Source organism: Zingiber officinale, chromosome 8A, assembly GCF_018446385.1.
Source record: "Zingiber officinale cultivar Zhangliang chromosome 8A, Zo_v1.1, whole genome shotgun sequence".
Lineage (NCBI taxonomy): Eukaryota > Viridiplantae > Streptophyta > Magnoliopsida > Zingiberales > Zingiberaceae > Zingiber > Zingiber officinale.
This window is the reverse complement of record NC_056000.1, coordinates 25,487,315-25,508,525: the sequence shown is the minus strand read 5'-3', so window position 1 is coordinate 25,508,525 and position 21,211 is coordinate 25,487,315. Positions and strand designations below refer to the sequence as shown.

General features: G+C 43.5%; 2 long non-coding RNA genes across 2 annotated transcripts; both read left to right on the top strand.

The window, feature by feature from the left end:
* The first annotated feature begins 503 nt into the window (after window positions 1–503).
* On the top strand, window positions 504–1,725 carry LOC122011407. The gene is made up of 3 exons (XR_006119944.1): window positions 504–1,030; window positions 1,157–1,274; window positions 1,665–1,725. It is a non-coding gene; the product is annotated as an uncharacterized LOC122011407 (long non-coding RNA).
* Window positions 1,726–7,962: 6,237 nt separating this feature from the next.
* On the top strand, window positions 7,963–9,287 carry LOC122011536. The gene is made up of 4 exons (XR_006119962.1): window positions 7,963–8,403; window positions 8,497–8,592; window positions 8,719–8,836; window positions 9,227–9,287. It is a non-coding gene; the product is annotated as an uncharacterized LOC122011536 (long non-coding RNA).
* The last annotated feature ends 11,924 nt before the right edge of the window (window positions 9,288–21,211 follow it).

Genomic DNA, 21,211 nt, shown 5'->3' with positions numbered 1-21,211 from the left:
ACGTACCGAATCTATATACGCTAGTATATCATAGGGTCAACTCGAGTTGTCTCCCAACGAATGCAACGATGGAATGATAACCATAGGATTGTATGTTATTTGTATTTTTGGATTTTTGATATGGAAATGAAAGTTTTGGGTTTTGATTCTAAACCTAACAAATTAAAAGTAAAACAAGTATGAAATTTACCCTAATGAAATGAACAACATCCTATCTACTCATTAATAGTGATCTCACAACACATTGCCATTTTACTCTACGATTTCACCATCAACAAAATTAAACTAAGGACTAAAATTGTGAGATCTCGGAAAATTTAAATAAATAGGGTTATTTCATAAATAGCCTTATAAAATTTTTCCAGAATTTTTAGAAATTTTCTGGGAATTTTTCGGAGCTCGTACGGAGAGTTTTGAGGGGATCGATCGGCGGGTTCAGATTAAGCCTGTTTGGGATACCCGTTTAAGTGAGGAAATGTTTATTATATAAATTCCTTTTTCTTTTTCTTTATTTCCTTCTTCCCCAAAACCGTCGATCCACCTTCTCTTCCCCGACCCTTCTTCTCGATCTCTTCTCCTCTCCACCGAATCTCTCTCGCGTTGTCGCCGATCTCCGCGAGCTCACCGCCGGCGGAGGTTTTCCTCTCTGGAGTCTCACCAACGTCAGGATCCCTGGCTACCGGGCGGCTCGATCCTCTCCTCCCTCCTCCTCTCATGTCTCTGCCCTAGATCATCGACGCGCCAGTTCTTGGCGATCGGCGATTCTTTCCCGTCTCTTGGTGTTGCCGGCGAGGAGTGGATCTTGGAGCTTCGAAGGGGTTAAAGCTAAGTCGGGTCTTTGGTGTCCTTCGACTCTCTGATTTGTGCCTTAGTGCGAAGCTTCTTTTCCGATTCTTGCTCTCTTCCTCATTGATGGTTGGCGATCTCGGGTTAGGTCGTAGATCCCTTTCTCCTTGTTGATTGAGAGGCAGAGGAATTCCGAGAACATAGAATCGAATCGGGTGACACCTCCTGGAGACAATCGGTTGAGGTAAGATTAGGGTGTTGTTTGATCTATGGTTTCCATGGTGTGATCTATTATTTGCTCTGTGATCTTCAATCGTAATCTGATCAATGAATTCCAGTTTAATTCATTGCTTCGTCTGATTTATTCCAGTGAGGACCTGCTCTGTGGATTTCAAATTGAATGCTGTGAGTTCTTGATTCCAGCAATTTCTTGGTCTCGGCAGCAACAATCCTCTTGTCCCAATAGCCACAGTAGCTGTGGAATTGAGGTATGGTTTTGATCTTGCTGTAGGTTAGTTAATTTAGGTTTATGATATGAATTAGAGTAATTGATCCATGTGGTAGATCATATTTAGATTTACGGTTATGATAGGTGTTTATGTGTATGTTTGATTGGAGGTTGTAATTAGATTTAGATGGTGATTAGTATGATGGTTAGTGTATCGTTAGTTGATACATGGTGTGTAGAATTAATCTAATGGAATGGTTAGGGTTAGGGTAATTAACCCTAGTCAACCATTAGGGATTGGGTAACTAATCCTAATTAACCATTAGATTTAATTATGTAGGTTTAGATTGTGTGATTAGGGTTTTGCCCTAATTTAGTTTTAGGGATTTTATTTAGCTAAATAAAATATATATATTGTTTGTTGACACAGGACTCTGATTCGAGACGGGCGTCTCGACCTGGGATTGCTTGATTGTACCTTCTATTTGAGGCGGGTACCCTCTGACTTATCTTTTGATAATGTCTTATGATATGTGTAGCTTATATATATTTACTAGTGGTAGATAGTAGATTATTCTCCCCCTTGGTCTTAGCTAGTTGATACCTATCACATGCTTCATCTGCTAGTTGCTTTACTTCAGGATTGGATATTTTATCTCTTGCCATGTGTAAATATGTTCATAGAGATGCATATCTATAGTGCTCTACTCTACTGGATTAGTTGCTTTACATGTGTGATACATGCTCTTGGATTCATGATACTTACATCATTGTTATATGTGATGTCTTTGGATTTATGCTGTTTATATCATGGTTATATATATGCGTTTACCTTTTGGGCACCCACATATATGGAGGAGGCTATGTTCAGGTATGACATACTGTAGCCGCATGTATGTTGCATGATTGCATCTTGGGCGATTGACGACTCCATTATTGTTGAGCTCGTCGGTCGACTACATGGACCTACAGCGTGTTCACTGCGTGGGTAGTGGCACAGCACTCGGGTGTGTAGGGTAGATTGCGGTGGTGCTCAGGGCGCTCGTGGGTAGCGTGGCGGGGCGTGGTAGCAGCAGGGGTCCCTCCCGTCGTTGCGTCTTAGGGAGATGAGGCGTTCGCTCCTCACTATGTTTGAGGCGGGAGGATAGGTGTACTCCGGCATCCGTCCACTCGGTCACTCATCGGGGTAGTGATGCAGAGTGCACGGTCCTACTCGGTCTCACCATTGTGTGTGAGACGGCTGGCAGTAGGGGTGACCGGGACATGTCATTTGCATCATATGCAGATTGCATTATTTATGATTGATGCATTTTGGTGATTGCATATGATTGACATCATCTGAGTTATATGCTTTTGCTCGACTATTTTTATCATGTATGCTCGCGATCGTTCGCCCGAAACCTCGCGGTGAGTCAGTTTATTCGATTATGCACTTTTTATATTCTTGCAGTATATTGTATTGCATGCTTATTGTTGGTTACTGCAGTTTATTTAGTCTTGCATACCTGTTATACTTAGGAGACTGTACTATATAGATTGTATGGTTAGAGAACTGTACTATTGATCATATGGTTTAGGAGACTGTACCTTAGGTTTTTACTGGTGGATATATATTGCTGTACATGTCTATTGGTTTACCAGCTGAGTTCTTTGAACTCACCCCGTTACTATTTTTCAGGTTGAGGCCGTCAGGAGAGATTCCAGTCGCTAGCCCCTTTGTCGCGAGGATTTTCTTTGTCGGATTTATTCTGCTTTTGCATCTTAAATACTTGTATTGTGGGTTGTATTGTGGACATTGAACATTCGGGTTTACTACTATTGTTTTCCGCTGCAGATATTTTCATTACTTCGTGGATTTGGTTTTCTTCGATGTAGTGGAGTAGGATGTGTACATATATTTTCGAGATTTTATATCGTCTTTCCTTATTAAACTGCGTGGATTGATTATATGTTGAATTATGTGGAATGTTGATATAAACTGCGTGGCTTGTTCTTTTGTATTGTATTATTCCGGCCGTGTGTGGCCGAGGTATGGAGATATATGTATACTGAGCTTCATATTGTCCGTCGTACAAGGGAGATGCTGCCGAAATTTCTTCGGACAGGGACTACCTGGGGGCGTGACAATTTTTGGTATCAGAGCTAGGCTCACGATACTTGCTCTTCGTTTTGGATTTTCGAGGTTTATCTGATACCAATTTATTTGGTATCAGAGCTAGGCTCCGATTTCGGTTTTTGTTTTCTGGAGTTTGCGAGCGTATCTGGATATTTTCGGATTTGTATGGATTTTCGTCGATTTTATCGTTTCGGAATTCCGAGGTATTTTGACGAGGTTCTATTTGGGGCTAAGCAGCGACAGGATATCTCCAGACGGTAAATAGGTAATTTAGGTAAAGTTTCAGTTCTTATACCTGTAGTGATATCTGGGTAACATTTTCTTTACAGATATGCCACCTACACGTGTACCGGCATCGAGACGTGGGCGGCCACGTAAGAGGTCGTTAGATTCTCCTGAGACAGAGTCTTCAGAGAGGTCTGTTAGGGTTGAGCCTGTCCGTCAGGGGCAGACTCCGCAGGTCATTGTGGGTACGGGTGCTTATCAGACCCCGATAGCTCCGACTTCCGAGGTACCTACCTCGACTGTACCGCCAGTAGTACCTACAGGGTACTCGGCACCTTCTCTAGCCATGCCTACTGCGTACTCGGTACCACCACAGACATCTGTGCTGGTTACTACATACTCGGTACCTGCACCAGCAGTACCGGTTACATCTTACCCGGTACCGCCCATCGTACCTTTAGTCGTCCCTACTTATGCCTACTCTGTAGTTCCACTAGTGGTTCCTACCCTGTTTATGTGGTAGCACCAGTGGTACCTCTTCCAACCTATCCATCAGTACCACCCATAAGATCAACTCCAGTGATTCTGCCCAGTACCGCAGCGATATCTACGGATATGGTTGTGGCACGAGCATGGATCCCAGCCTTGGCGGAGTTGGTGAAAAGCCAATTCACGCTATTTCGCGGGGAGACTGATCCAAGCGTGGCTCAATCTTGGATAGAATCTATGGAGGGGAGAAGGCAGAGCTGGCTGCTTCCACTTATGAGACAGGGTAGAGATCCGGTGGGACACGCACGCTCGATTATAGGCGAGCAGCATGTTATATATACGAGATTTAGAGGCATTCGAGAGTCGGTGTTTTCCCGGGCGTATCGGATGACACGTCGGTAGGATTTTCCGAGTCTTGGCAGAATAATCGCTCGATGATGGAGTATAATGTCGAATTTAATCGGTTGGCGATTACATCACGAGTTAGTTATCGAGATAGATCTCGTATGCTTGATTTGTCGAGGACTAGGCAGGCATCTTGGTGAAGATTGCGGTTTTGTAGTTAAATAAATACGAGCCTTTGGTAGAACTCTTATGATTGAGTTAGCTCAGAGAGAGTAAATGCGGACAAGAAGAGAAGCGGTGATCGGACTTCGGACAAATCCAGACCACGATTTGGGACAACGGCGAGCGATCGCTTTCGAGATAGGTCGGTACTTACAGGTGTTGGGCGACCGGAAGTCGGGGCGATCTTCATCTGGGCGTTCGGTCTTAGCGAGCGGAAACAACCCGGTGACCTTTGCACCGTCACGGATCGAGATCACATCACTGTCATGCACCTTGGGACGATCGGTTGCTATTATTATTGCACAGGCGCAATGAGATTGTTGAAGGCTCGGCATACAACATCTGGGATCTCGTCCGGGAGGACAATTTGGTCGATCAGGGACTCGTGACGGGCGAAGCCCGATCTTCGCATCGTTAGCGGAGACGACTCCCCTGCATTGCGTATGGCATCGTGGGCGGAGGCGATCCGTGTCCTTGTGGAGAACCCCACAGTATTCCGCTTTAGTGTTCTCCTGTACTATTCGTCAAGAAGAAGGATAGTACTCCGAGGTGGTGCATCGATTATAGGCAACTAAATGCAGTGACTATCATAAATAAGTACCTCTTGCCACGGATTGAGGATTTATTTGATCAACTTAGAGATACATCAGAGTATTCTAAGATTGATCTGCGGTCTGGATATCATCAGCTGAGAGTTAGAGATTCTGACATTCAAAAGACAGCATTCCGCACCAGATACAGACATTACGAGTTTTTGGTGATGCCATTTGGGCTTACCAATGCTCCTGCAGTATTTATGGATCTGATGAACCGTATCTTTCTGGAGTACCTAGATCAGTTTGTTATTGTGTTTATCGATGATATATTGATCTATTCGCGTTCCGAGGAGGAACACGCGCAGCATCTTCGCATAGTCTTGGAGACTCTTCGACGACATCATCTGTATGCGAAGTTCAGCAAGTGTGCATTTTGGCTTCCCTCAGTTGGTTTTCTAGGACACGTGGTGTCTAGCGAGGTATTTCGTGGATCCTCGGAAGATCGAGGCTATCACTAGATGGGAGACCAAGAGATCCGTAGTTTCTTGGGCTTTTGGATATTACCGACGATTCGTTGAGGGTTTCTCCGTATTGCTATGCCGTTGACACGTCGACTAGGAAAGGCGTGAAGTTCACGTGGTCGAGGCTTGTGAGACCAACTTCCGGAAAGCGGAGATTAGTATCGGCACCGGTTTGGTTTTACCTTACGGTGATGGCGGATTCATACTTTACAGACGCATCTCTTGGGGCTTGGCTGTTTCGATCTGACATGGTAGGGTAGTCTCCTATGCTTCTCGTCGGTTGAAGGAGCATGAGAAGAACTACCGGTACATGATTTAGAGCTAGCCGTATTATCTTTGCTTTGAAGATTTGGCGACATCATCTTTATGGTATTACTTTTGAGATTCTTGCTGATAAGAGTCTCAAATATATTTTCACCGAAGGAACTCAATCTCCGACGGAGGAGATGGATGAAGTTCTGAAGGATTATGATTGTACTATTAGCTACCATCGGGTAAAGCTAATGTGGTTCTTGATGCATTTAGTAGGAAGTCCAGAGGGACTTTAGCTTGTCATAGAGTTTTAGTCACGGACTTGATTCGAGGATTCTCCGAGTTGGGCCTTGAGGAGCGGGGAGCACGGTATTCTTGTTACCATGGTTGCTCGATCGTCGATCGGGATGAGGATTCGAGAGGCCGGTAGGAGATCGGCATTCTGATTCATTAGCGGACGGATAGCTTAGGACGTGACCAGAGTTTACGAGATGATGAGGATTGTTTATTTCGAGGTAGATTATGTACCTCAGTCTCACCCGGTTAGGGAGGAGTTACTTCAGGAGGCTCATCGATCTAGATTTGCTATCCACCCAGGTGGGACCCGTATGTATCGGGATTTGAGGCGTTCCTATTGGTGGAACGGTATGAAGAAGGACATTGCGGAGTTTGTTACTAGATGTCTTATCTGTCAATAGGTGAAGGCTGAACACCAGAGACCTGCTGGTTTACTTCAGAGTATCCCTATTCCCGAGTGGAAGTGGGAGCACATTACTATGGATTTTGTGGTAGGATTGCCTAGGACTCGACGAGGCCACGATGCGATTTGGGTAATCGTTGACCGATTAACCAAATCCGCGCATTATAGCGATCGGAAGGCGATTCTGGATCGATTAGCAGAGTTATACTGTCAAGAGATTATCAGATTGCACGGAGTTCCGTTGAGTATTATATCAGATAGAGACCCACGATTCACGTCCCGATTCTGGCAGAGTCTGCAGCAGGCCTTGGGCACACAGCTCCGTTTCAGTACGGCATTCCACCCGCAGACAGATGGACAGTCAGAGCGGACCATTCAGACTTTGGAGGACTTGCTGAGGTCTTGTGTTATGGACTTCGGGGGCAGCTGGGAGGACCACCTGCCATTGGTGGAGTTCGCCTACAACAACAGCTATCATTCGGCTATCCAGATGGCACCGTTTGAGGCGTTGTATGGTAGGCCTTGTCGGACACCCACCCTCTGGGAGGAGGTTTGGGAGGCTCAGCTGCTAGGACCTCAGAGAGCCCAGCAGGATGTGGAGTTGGTTCGTACTATCAGACGAAGGATGTCAGAGGCTCAGGACCGTCAGAAAAGTTATGCTGATCAAAGATGGAGACCCCTGGAGTTCTCCATTGGTGATCATGTGTTTCTGAGAGTTTCACCCACGAAGGGGGTGAAGCGATTTGGTCTCCGAGGTAAGCTAGCTCCCCGATATATTGGACCATTCCAGATCTTGGAGAGGATTGGAGCAGTAGCTTACCGTCTGGCGCTACCACCCTCGCTAGCTGGCATTCACGATGTATTCCACGTATCTATGTTGAGGAGATACGTATCCGATCCGGCACATGTTCTGTCAGATATATCTGTTCCTATTCAGCCTGATGTTACTTACGAGGAGGTTCTTGTACGGATTCTGGACCGTAGAGAGCGTCAGTTGCGGAACAAGACTGTCCGTCTGGTTAAAGTCGGATGGCAGCATCATTCTGACGAGGAGGCTACGTGGGAGCTGGAGGATACGATCCGAGCTCGATACCCTCATCTTTTTACTTGAGGTATGTGGGTTAGAGTTCCTTTCAGCATTTATACTGTTTGGTTATATTTTAGTGTTTGCTGTTGGTTATAGCGAAATTTGGGGACCAAATTTTTATTAGTAGGGGAGGATGTGAGATCTCGGAAAATTTAAATAAATAGGGTTATTTCATAAATAGCCTTATAAAATTTTTCCAGAATTTTTAGAAATTTTCTGGGAATTTTTCGGAGCTCGTACGGAGAGTTTTGAGGGGATCGATCGGCGGGTTCAGATTAAGCCTGTTTGGGATACCCGTTTAAGTGAGGAAATGTTTATTATATGAATTCCTTTTTCTTTTTCTTTATTTCCTTCTTCCCCAAAACCGTCGATCCACCTTCTCTTCCCCGACCCTTCTTCTCGATCTCTTCTCCTCTCCACCGAATCTCTCTCGCGTTGTCGCCGATCTCCGCGAGCTCACCGCCGGCGGAGGTTTTCCTCTCTGGAGTCTCACCAACGTCAGGATCCCTGGCTACCGGGCGGCTCGATCCTCTCCTCCCTCCTCCTCTCATGTCTCTGCCCTAGATCATCGACGCGCCAGTTCTTGGCGATCGGCGATTCTTTCCCGTCTCTTGGTGTTGCCGGCGAGGAGTGGATCTTGGAGCTTCGAAGGGGTTAAAGCTAAGTCGGGTCTTTGGTGTCCTTCGACTCTCTGATTTGTGCCTTAGTGCGAATCTTCTTTTCCGATTCTTGCTCTCTTCCTCATTGATGGTTGGCGATCTCGGGTTAGGTCGTAGATCCCTTTCTTCTTGTTGATTGAGGGGCAGAGGAATTCCGGGAACATTGAATCGAATCGGGCGACACCTCCTGGAGACAATCGGTTGAGGTAAGATTAGGGTGTTGTTTGATCTATGGTTTCCATGGTGTGATCTATTATTTGCTCTGTGATCTTCAATCGTAATCTGATCAATGAATTCCAGTTTAATTCATTGCTTCGTCCGATTTATTCCAGTGAGGACCTGCTCTGTGGATTTCAAATTGAATGCTGTGAGTTCTTGATTCCAGCAATTTCTTGGTCTCGGCAGCAACAATCCTCTTGTCCCAATAGCCACAGTAGCTGTGGAATTGAGGTATGGTTTTGATCTTGCTGTAGGTTAGTTAATTTAGGTTTATGATATGAATTAGAGTAATTGATCCATGTGGTAGATCATATTTAGATTTACGGTTATGATAGGTGTTTATGTGTATGTTTGATTGGAGGTTGTAATTAGATTTAGATGGTGATTAGTATGATGGTTAGTGTATCGTTAGTTGATACATGGTGTGTAGAATTAATCTAATGGAATGGTTAGGGTTAGGGTAATTAACCCTAGTCAACCATTAGGGATTGGGTAACTAATCCTAATTAACCATTAGATTTAATTATGTAGGTTTAGATTGTGTGATTAGGGTTTTGCCCTAATTTAGTTTTAGGGATTTTATTTAGCTAAATAAAATATATATATTGTTTGTTGACACAGGACTCTGATTCGAGACGGGCGTCTCGACCTGGGATTGCTTGATTGTACCTTCTATTTGAGGCGGGTACCCTCTGACTTATCTTTTGATAATGTCTTATGATATGTGTAGCTTATATATATTTACTAGTGGTAGATAGTAGATTATTCTCCCCCTTGGTCTTAGCTAGTTGATACCTATCACATGCTTCATCTGCTAGTTGCTTTACTTCAGGATTGGATATTTTATCTCTTGCCATGTGTATATGTTCATAGAGATGCATATCTATAGTGCTCTACTCTACTGGATTAGTTGCTTTACATGTGTGATACGTGCTCTTGGATTCATGATACTTACATCATTGTTATATGTGATGTCTTTGGATTTATCTTGTTTATATCATGGTTATATATACGCGTTTACCTTTTGGGCACCCACGTATATGGAGGAGGCTATGTTCGGGTATGACATACTGTAGCATCATGCACCATATTGCATGCTGAGCGATTAGCGACTCCATTATTGTTGAGCTCGTCGGACTCGTGGACCCGCACAGCGTGTTCCGCTGCGTGGGTAGTGGCACGGCCTTTCGGTGTGTAGGGTAGATTGCCGTAGTGCTCTGGGGCGCTCGTGGGTAGCGTGGCGGGGCGTGGTAGCACCTGGGGTCCCTCCCGTCATTGCGTCTGGAGATGAGGCGTTCGCTCCTCACTATGTTTGAGGCGGGAGGATAGGTGTACTCCGAACCGTCCACTCGGTCACTCGTGGGAGTGGTAGCTGTCACAGCCCTACCCACTCGGTCTCACCATTGCGTGTGAGACGGCTGAGCATGGCAGTAGGGGTGACCAGGACATGTCATTTGCATCATATGCACAGATTGCATTATTTATGATTGATGCATTTTGGTGATTGCATATGATTGACATGCATACAGGTTATATGCTTTTGCTCTGACTATTTTTATCTGTGTATGTTCACAGTCAGTTGCACAAGCCTCGCAGGTGAGTACAGTTTATTTCAGTTATGCACTTCTTATATTCTTGCAGTAGATTGTATTGCCTGCTTATTGTTGGTTACTGCAGTTTATTTAGTCTTGCATACCTGTTATACTTAGGAGACTGTACTATATAGATTGTATGGTTAGAGAACTGTACTATTGATCCTATGGTTTAGGAGACTGTACCTTAGGTTTTTACTGGTGGATATATATTGCTGTACATGTCTATTGGTTTACCTGCTGAGTTCTTGAACTCACCCCGTTGTACTTATTTTTCAGGTTGAGGCTGTCAGGAGAGATTCCAGTCGCTAGCCCCTTTGTCGCGAGGATTTTCTTTGTCGGATTTGTTCTGCTTTTGCATCTTAAATACTTGTATTGTGGGTGGTATTGTGGACATTGAACATTCGGGTTTACTACTATTGTTTTCCGCTGCAGATATTTTCATTACTTCGTGGATTTGGTTTTCTTCGATGTAGTGGAGTAGGATGTGTACATATATTTTCGAGATTTTATATCGTCTTTCCTTATTAAACTGCGTGGATTGATTATATGTTGAATTATGTGGAATGTTGATATAAACTGCGTGGCTTGTTCTTTTGTATTGTATTATTCCGGCCGTGTGTGGCCGAGGTATGGAGATATATGTATACTGAGCTTCATATTGTCCGTCGTACAAGGGAGATGCTGCCGAAATTTCTTCGGACAGGGACTACCTGGGGGCGTGACAAAAATTGTGAACACTAAAAGGAATTATAAACAAGTAGAAACCTGATCTAATGCAAGTAAAAGAGTTTAAACTAAATAAACTACAAAATTGAACTAATTGACACTTAAGAAACAACTAAGCTACTTAACAAAAATTCAATTACAACTAAACAAATAAAATGCTAAGTCTATGGAATTGAACTCAACAACTAGCAAAAGAAATCTGTTCTACAATTGAAATGAAAGAAACTAAACAACAAATGCAAGAAATGAAATGAACTAATCTCTCAATCACAACCAACTTTACAAGCAAACCCTCTTATCATCACACAAGAGGCCGAAGACAAAACCCTCATCTCCAGTAGTCGGGGAAGAAGCATAAGTAAGCTCTAAACTCTGGAATCAATCCGAAGTTTGCAATCTCCCTTGAAGAAACCCTCTCCAATGAAGTTTACAAGAACAAACCAAAATTGAAAATGCAAGTTTGGAGTATGAAATTTGAGCTGACTAGATGAATGGGATGTTGTGAATGAACGGAGAGCTACTAGGAATCACTGGAGAACCCCTCTGATGATCACTGATGAAGAAATGAAGAAGATGTTGAGATACAACAGAAAATGCAGGGACGGTCCAGAATTCAGCAAACTCACCTTCGAAACCCTCTTCGTGTAACAACCCAATTTTCCTCATTAGGAGTTCTAAAAGTGCTTTAAAATATTTAGAAATATTTTAGAAAAATTCTAGATATTTTTAGGAATTTATAGAGTATTTTTATGAAATTTTTGGAGATCGTTTGGTACTTTTACTAAAGGAAAGAAGTTTAAAAAAAATAATATCCAAGCCGGGATTCGAACCGTGGATCTCAAGTTAAGCCAAGCCTTAAGTAAACCCGGTTAGCCAACTGATACACAGCTGTTTTGTTATAATATAGGGGAATTAAATGTAGTTAAGTAGTTTTAAGAAATGAAATTAAAATTCCGTTTAGAAAAAAAAAGAGTCGAGGGCGGCTCGAACCCGAGACCTTCGGGAATCCGCTTTTCCAGCAGACCAAGCGCGCACGCTGATATTTTGTGAACAAATCAATCACGAATTGGTCTTAAGCCGTAGGTTATAAAAGGATAAGAAAGAGAGGGGTTAATTATTTCTTTTCTCTCTTCTCCTCTTCCCTGGCGTCGGCGACCCCTCTCGGGCGGAAAACATAGACGAGTTGAAGGCTTTGTCTCCGGCGCCGGCCAAGGGGTCTTTCCGCGAGATCTTCACGGATCCGAACACCTCTCGTCAAGGAGAACACACGGGCACAGAAGGAGGGCAGAGATCTTCACTTCTCCGAACCCTAGAAGGCTCTCTTTCGGCTGTAGGACCAAGAATCCAAGGTAAGTGCTTCTCACCTGCAGTAGGAGTAGTTTCGAACCTTTGTTCTTCTTGAATTCGAAGCATAAGAAGCGCTTATAGTGCAGATTTTTAATTAAGCCTATAGTGCATATTTTAATTAAGCTTATAATGTAGATTTTTATGTAGAGCTTATATTACAGATTTTAATTAAGCGCTTATAGTGCAGATTTTTAATTAAGTCTATAGTACAGATTTGAATTAAGCTTATAGTGCAGATTTTTATGTAGGCTTATAGTGTAGAATTTAATTAAGCTTATAGTGCAGATTTTATGTTTGCATAGTATGCAGAAATAGTGTAGCATAGAATGCAGAATCTTGATTAGAATAGTATGCAGAATTTTGATTAGCATAGTATGCAGATTTTTTGTTTATGCATTTCAAAGTTAGAATTTGTTTAAACATTTCAGTTTTTAAAGAAGCATTCTTTTATTAGAGGTATTAACAAGTATAAGAAAGATAAAGAAAAGAAAGAAAAAGGCCAAGGCCTTAAGTAGATCCCAAAGTCAAGACTTTAGGGATTTTGGCACACAAGGTGCTAAAGAAAATGCCGAGGCATTATAAAGAAGTATTAAAAGATAACAAGTATTTTACTTTTATCAGTGGCACTGTGTTGGACTCTCTGTCCTTGGGCTGGGCTCCCATAGTCGTCCCTAGGTTTAGATAACCTAGTAGTAACGGCTCGGCCAACGGTCGATGGTCGACGACCATAGGGTCGCCAAATGGGCCGCCAAATGGGCCGCCGAATGGGTCGGGTCGTTACAAAAGAAAAAGCACAGTTGCCGGGCCCAAGAAGAAGTTGATTATTATTTTGAAGTATTATAAGTATAAGTTTTTGAAAGTTTTACATAAGTATAAAGTATTTAAAGAATAAGTCTTTAAACAAGTGAAATAAGATTCAGAAGGTGTTTAGAATTCAGTAAGCTTAGTTCTTTATGCTAGCATGATTGTATAGATTTACTTTACATGTTTAGCCGTTCAGTATGTTTCTTTCACTAGTAGATGAGCATGAGTAGATTTCCTTTTGAGCATTCAGTTTTAGATTTCAGTATATCCTCATGCATATCGAGATTTTGTGAGTTAGATAGCGCTTACTAAGCAAATTTTGCTTATAGACTACACTTCCTCTTACTGCAGATACAGGAAAGGAAAAGATATAGAAAGGAAGGCGACAAGGAGGTGTTCGAAGGATGTGTGATGCCAGGACTATGGAAGCCTTGGGACTAGGAAAGAAGTTTTAGTTTAGTTTTTATTGTCTTTTGCTATGTTAGGAGTATTTGAGATAGTATTTGTTATTTTGATATGATTAGGACGTAGTAGAAGAATTGTAATCTTGTGTGACGATTTCTTGTGTTGTTTTCTTTATTTTGGATTTATTATACTGCGTGGTTGATTGATATGTGTGTTAGGATCGATGATCGCGGCTAGAGAGGGGGGTGTGAATAGCCGCCCCAAATTTTTCGTTTCTTTCTACAATTAGGGTTAGCGCAGCGGAAATAAAACGAATAGAAACGAAAGCGGAGAATAGCAAACCTCAAACTCGTCGATGTAACGAGGTTCAGAGATGAAACTCCTACTCCTCGGCGTGTCCGTAAGGTGGACAAAGCCTATCAATCCGTCGGTGGATGAGTCCCTGGAAAACCGGCTAATATAAACTCCTTATGGGTGGAGAAACCTCGCCACAAGAACTTTGCAACAGCAATAAGGAGTACAAAGAAGAGCAAGAACAAAATACACAATAAATGTACAAATACTCGCTTGCCTTCTCGTCGACTGAAGTCCCGGATGAAGCACCAACTTCACGGACGAATGCCAACAAGCAACTCAGTCAAAGAAGCTCCCCCGAAGCTTCGGAGCTCAGCAAAGCTCAAGCACAGCTTTCATAAGAACAGCAGCTCGAGGAGGAAGAAGAAGAGTAGTAGTCAGCAACCCTCGATCTCTTCTTATATCCCCTGATATCCTGGCTAACCTGCGAACCTGCAAGCAAAAAGACTAGAACACAGAAGCCCGAAATAACCTAGCCGTTGAGTCACAACGGCTAGGGCTGGACCGATCAGGCTCCACCCTGATCGGTCCAGAGTGCTGCTGATCGGTCATGGGGACCGATCAGAGCTTCCTCTGATCGGTCCAGGGACCGATCAGCATGCTTTTCTCCCGAACTTCTTCCCTCTGATCGTTGTTTCCTGATCGGTCTGCAGACCGATCAGATAACACTCAGTAGGCTACTGTTTGGTTACTGATCGGTCACCAGACCGATCCAAATACCCAGTGTATCACTGGATCGATCCACTGATCGATCCAGAGCTTGTTTTTGCCCAAACCAAGTCCCAAACCTTCCAAACCAACATCCGGTCAACCTTGACCTGTTGGTACATCATGCTTAGCATCCGGTCACTCGCTTGACCTGCTAAGACTCCCCACCAAGTGTCCGGTCAATCCCTTTGACCCACTTGGACTTTTCTCTTCGTGTCAAGTATCCGATCACTCCCTTGACCTACTTGACCTTCTCAACACCAGATGTCCGATCACCCTTGATCCATCTGGATTTTCCCTTGCCCGGCTTCACTCACCAGGACTTTCACCTAGCTTCACTCACTAGGGTTTTCACAACTGCCTGGCTTCACTCACCAGGATTTCCCAACTGCCTGGCTTCACTCACCAGGACTTTCCACATCCGGTCCAGAGAACGAGCTCCCGAGCCCTCTCTGACCACAGTCCGGAGAACGAGCTTCCGAGCCCTCTCCGACTTCCCATGTGCCGAGCTTCCATACTTGGACTTCTCCATGCCAAGTCTCCATACTTGGACTTTTCCCGTGCCAAGTCTCCATACTTGGACTTTTCACCAGCTGTCTGGTTGACTTTTCCGAGTCAGGTCAACTCACCTTGGGTTAACCAGGTCAACCTTGACCACGGGTTGCACCCACAATCTCCCAAGCTTGTATCCTTGTCAAACATCAAGGTACAAACATTGTCAAACATAACTCGTCAAACATCAAAACACAACTCGAGTCTGGTCAACCAGGTCAACCTTGACCTAAGGTTGCACCAACAATCTCCCCCTTTTTGATGTTTGACAAAACTCATAATCAAACCCATAATCAAGTTAGGTTAACCCGATAACCTAACTTAGATTTTCTAATGTTCTTCCTTGAACATTCTCCCCAAACCTACACTCTCCCACTTTTTGACACACATCAAAAAGAGTGAATCAAGGTCAAGAGTTTCTTCCTAATGAAAGTCCCATACCTTTCATTGAAACTCTTAATTTCCTCCTTGATACTAAGGTTCAACAATTAACTTAGTGATAATCTCATATCACTCAAGTCTTTAGGAGTAAAAACTCCCCCTAAAAGTCAACTCCCCTTGACTAATACGTAAAACTCCCCCTAAAGATCAACTCCCCCTTGACCATTGCACCAACAATGTCTTGGAGAGTTTCAAACCTTTAGAACTCTAAAACACCACTTCCACAGCTGCAATTTCAGACAAACAGTCGAAATTCAGCAGGTTGACACGCCCTGATCGGTCACCAGACCGATCAGGCTCCCTCTGGATCGGTCACAGTGACCGATCCAGGCTCCCCTGGATCGATCAGAAACCCTTCTGATCGGTCCACAAACCTGATAAAGGTCTGATAAGTTCTGATTTCTCTCCACGAAATTCAGAAACCTCTAGAAAATTACAGAAAATTCCAAAAAATGTGAAAATTTGAGGATACATTCCTCATAACATATACTATCAAGGAAAAATAATTTTCTATGAAAATAACTTCCATTTTTCAATCTTGATACAAAGTTCACAAGTCTTTGAAATAGCTCAAAGTTAACTCATCTTTGTATCACTTTGCTTAATGATGAATGCTATCACAAAAAAAGCTTCATCAAGGTTTTTCAAATCAATTTTGAAATGATTTTAAACCATTTAATTTAGGACCACAATCTTTGAGATAAATGTACATGACTTGTACATAAGCTTTCCCTATGATCCCCAATTTTGAATTAGGCTCATCTAGGTACAAGAACTATGCACCTTGTTCCTAACTCATCATCCTAATATCTCACACACATCTAAGGTGTATCAAACACATCCAAGTCAATTTTGATGTGAGATATGGGTTTAGGTTATCTTAGGCTAAGGTCTCATGCATTTTCTAAACATCAATTTGATCTCCATATCAAATTGTGTTTCTTATCCTTATATCAATTTCATTGATTATAAATGCAAGAAATGATGACATGACATAAAATGATATCATAAATGGAAACATGTGCCAATGTCATGATGTCATGGCATAAAGTATGAAACTTAAATAAAGCATGACATTTAAACTAACCTAAGCATTATCATGACATTTTAAATGATCATAAAATAAATATGATGTCATGACATGGCATATGGCAAACAATATATGGCAAATAACATGTAAAGGTATAGAAAATACCTAATTCTAGCCTTAGTTGCCATTTTTGATAATTTTTATCATTTTGCCATAAATTCTATATTCCTAAGTGTAATAGGCCTAAAGTCATATCCTCAAGACTTTTAGATCATTATGTGCCAATTAGATTGACCTAAGAGAACTCCTCAAATGTAGTTGGCACATTCTAATCACCTTAGGAATAACTCTTAATTTCATTTTCAAGGCTTGATCACACCTTGAAAATTCCTAAAGTGCCACCTTTTGCCATGATTAGGTTAACTACCTATTCAAGTAAGGTTGGCACACCCTAACTCATCTAGCGTGATGAAATCACGCTCCTAGGAACCCAATACCTATTTGAGCTCATTGGGTTCACTAAGTATTCACTAGGGATGACTTCCCTAGCAACCCTTCTAATGACGCTCCTAGGCTTTGAAGCCTTGGTCATTTGGGACTCATCAAGATCAACTCTAGGGGTGACTCCCCTTGTGACCTTGGTGATGGTCTTCCTAGCCCTAGATTTTGTTCCATAATCGAATGGAACATTGTGATAAGTGGGCTTGACCACTTGGGACTTAGGTTTGTGACCCAAACCTTTCTTGTCCTTGGACATTGGTTTTTGACCCTTAAACCCTAGAGATGACTTCTCTAAGTTCTTAAGAGCCTTTTCCAAAGTATCAAGTCTTGACCTCAAGACTTGATTCTCCTTCTCTAATACCTCAATTTTTAATTTTTCATTTTTCTTTGAGGTATTCCTAGGCATGTGTCTAGTTGATTTGGGATTTCTACCTAGGTTCTCCTTAGCCTTAGATGAGTTAGTCCTAGGGTTGGCTTTCCTAGTGTTATCCTTATCTAGGCTCACATGTTTGGCACCTAAGCATGTGTATCGATTTCTATAATTAACATGCTTATCATTATTAGCAATAGCAATAAGGCTACTAGCATGTGTTCTATTTGAATTGCAAAAATGAGCCTTAGAGATTACCTTAGGGTTTGCCTTAGCTCCCCCTATCGATGTGCTCGTCTTCTTGTCCTTGTGAGGTTGCCTCCCCCTCGGACATTGGCTCCGATAATGTCCCCTTCGCTTGCATTGAAAGCACACCACGTGCTCTTTGCCTTTGCGTATCGGGACTCCGGCTTTCTTGACCTTTGGCGCCGGTGGAGACTTTCTAATCCTCTTTGGACACTTACTCTTGTAATGTCCATACTCCCTACACTCAAAGCACATTATATGTAATTTATTTGAAATTGAAATGCTTGAGTTACCTAGGGTTGAGGATGTATGAAGACTTTCTTCTTCATCCCTTCCGGAGGTAGAAGCTTCTTCCTCTTGCTCCATTCTTGAAGAAGAACTCTCCTTCTCTTCTTCCTTAGATGTTGAGTAGCCCTCAACTTCTAATTCCTCTCCTCCATGATGTGAGCTACTTGGCTCACTTGACTCCTCTTCATGGCTTGAAGTGGAGTTCCCCTCATGGAACTTAGCCAAGTTGTTCCACAACTCCTTGGCATTGTTGTATCCACCTATCCTACACAAAACATCATTAGGTAAAGAAAATTCAAAAATCTTCAATACCTCATCGTTGACTAGGGATTGGTGGACTTATTCCTTGGTCCATTCCTTCTTCTCTAGGGTTTCTCCTTTCTTGTCCGCCGGAGGCTTGAAACCTAATTGGACACAACTCCAATTCTCAAGATTAGTCATAAGAAAATATTTCATTCTTACCTTCCAAAACGCGAAGTCGTCGCGATTGTAGAAGGGTGGAATGGTGATGTCGTCTCCGAGTTGATCCATCTCTAGCTTGTGCTCCCTCGGGTGTTAATCCGGCGAAGAGCGACCTCGCTCTGATACCACTTGTTAGGATCGATGATCGCGGCTAGAGAGGGGGGGTGTGAATAGCCGCCCCAAATTCTTCGTTTCTTTCTACAATTAGGGTTAGCGCAGCGGAAATAAAACGAATAGAAACGAAAGCGGAGAATAACAAACCTCAAACTCGTCGATGTAACGAGGTTCGGAGATGAAACTCCTACTCCTCGGCGTGTCCGTAAGGTGGACGAAGCCTATCAATCCGCCGGTGGATGAGTCCCCGGAAAACCGGCTAATATAAACTCCTTATGGGTGGAGAAACCTCGCCACAAGAACTTTGCAACAACAATAAGGAGTACAAAGAAGAGCAAGAACAAAATACACAATAAATGTACAAATACTCGCTTGCCTTCTCGTCGACTGAAGTCCCGGATGAAGCACCAACTTCACGGACGAATGCCAACAAGCAACTCAGTCAAAGAAGCTCCCCCGAAGCTTCGGAGCTCAGCAAAGCTCAAGCACAGCTTTCAGAAGAACAGCAGCTCGAGGAGGAAGAAGAAGAGTAGTAGTCAGCAACCCTCGATCTCTTCTTATATCCCCTGATATCCTGGCTAACCTGCGAACCTGCAAGCAAAAAGACCAGAACACAGAAGCCCGAAATAACCTAGCCGTTGAGTCACAACGGCTAGGGCTGGACCGATCAGGCTCCACCCTGATCGGTCCAGAGTGCTGCTGATCGGTCATGGGGACCGATCAGAGCTTCCTCTGATCGGTCCAGGGACCGATCAGCATGCTTTTCTCCTGAACTTCTTGCCTCTGATCGTTGTTTCCTGATCGGTCTGCAGACCGATCAGATAACACTCAGTAGGCTACTGTTTGGTTACTGATCGGTCACCAGACCGATCCAGATACCCAGTGTATCACTGGATCGATCCACTGATCGATCCAGAGCTTGGTTTTTGCCCAAACCAAGTCCCAAACCTTCCAAACCAACATCCGGTCAACCTTGACCTGTTGGTACATCATGCTTAGCATTCGGTCACTCGCTTGACCTGCTAAGACTCCCCACCAAGTGTCCGGTCAATCCCTTTGACTCACTTGGACTTTTCTCTTCGTGTCAAGTATCCGATCACTCCCTTGACCTACTTGACCTTCTCAACACCAGATGTCCGATCACCCTTGATCCATCTGGATTTTCCCTTGCCCGGCTTCACTCACCAGGACTTTCACCTAGCTTCACTCACTAGGGTTTTCACAACTGCCTGGCTTTACTCACCAGGACTTCCCACTGCCTGGCTTCACTCACCAGGACTTATCCGTCTGCCTGGCTTCACTCACCAGGACTTTCCACATCCGGTCCAGAGAACGAGCTCCCGAGCCCTCTCTGACCACAGTCCGGAGAACGAGCTTCCGAGCCCTCTCCGACTTCCCATGTGCCAAGCTTCCATACTTGGACTTCTCCGTGCCAAGTCTCCATACTTGGACTTTTCCCGTGCCAAGTCTCCATACTTGGACTTTTCCCGTGCCAAGCTCCCTGCTTGGACTTTTCCGAGTCAGGTCAACTCACCTTGGGTCAACCAGGTCAACCTTGACCACGGGTTGCACCCACAATCTCCCAAGCTTGTATCCTTGTCAAACATCAAGGTACAAACATTGTCAAACATAACTCGTCAAACATCAAAACACAACTTGAGTCAAGTCAACTCGAGTCTGGTCAACCAGGTCAACCTTGACCTAAGGTTGCACCAACAATGTGTTCCAGCCGCTTGTGGCTGAGTATATATATTGTATGTATTGTTGAATAAGGTCACCGGTATAGGGGAGACTCTGTCGAAATTTTTCGGTAAGGTTTTCATGTGATTTTTAATCATACCGGTTAAGTAGAGTTAGTAGTTAAGTAACGGTCATCCTTAGAGAGTAGTAGTAGTAAGAAGGGTGGTCGTTACAGTTGGTATCAGAGCTGTTCCCATTCTCCAGCATCACACATCAGCACCATTCTTGCCGTCTTCAAGTAAGAAAGTACTTAAGTTTTCTTTTATACTTTCTTATTGTTTGCAGTGTAGAGTATTTGCTTAGAAATGTTTAAGTAAGATAGAAGTTCTTGATTTCTTTTGTTTACATATGTATATATGTTTAGAAAGCGTAGGGATGATTTTAAGTTTCTCTACATAACTAGATGTCAAGAAGAGGACGTCCCCGTACCGGTCGTACTGAGGACCGAGCACAGGAGAACGAAGAGCCTAGGATAGCTGAACCAAATCTTTCTGAAGTTGTTACTCAACTCCAGAGACAAGTGGCAGAGCAGCAATGAGTAATCGTCAATCTGATGGTGAATCAGCAGCCAGTCCCTCCCACTCCTCCAACTAATAATGTGGAGACTCCAGTAGTGACTGAGGTTCCACCAGCGCTCTGGAAGTCTCCACAGCACCTAGAAGACAAGAAGCCTACCTGATACAGTGGTTGAAGCTGAAGCCAGAAGGTTTCTCAGGCACGACTGAGCCCTGGGATGCTCAAGCTTGGTTTAAGACACTGGAGAGCACCATGGAGCTTCTTGACTGGCCAGAAGTCGAGAAGGTCAAGTGTGCCTCTTTCTGCCTATCAGGTGATGCTCGTATGTGGTGGGAGAGAGTTAAGAGCAAGAGGTTGGTCAATCAGATGAGCTGGGCTGACTTCGAGACAGAGTTTTACGAAGAATT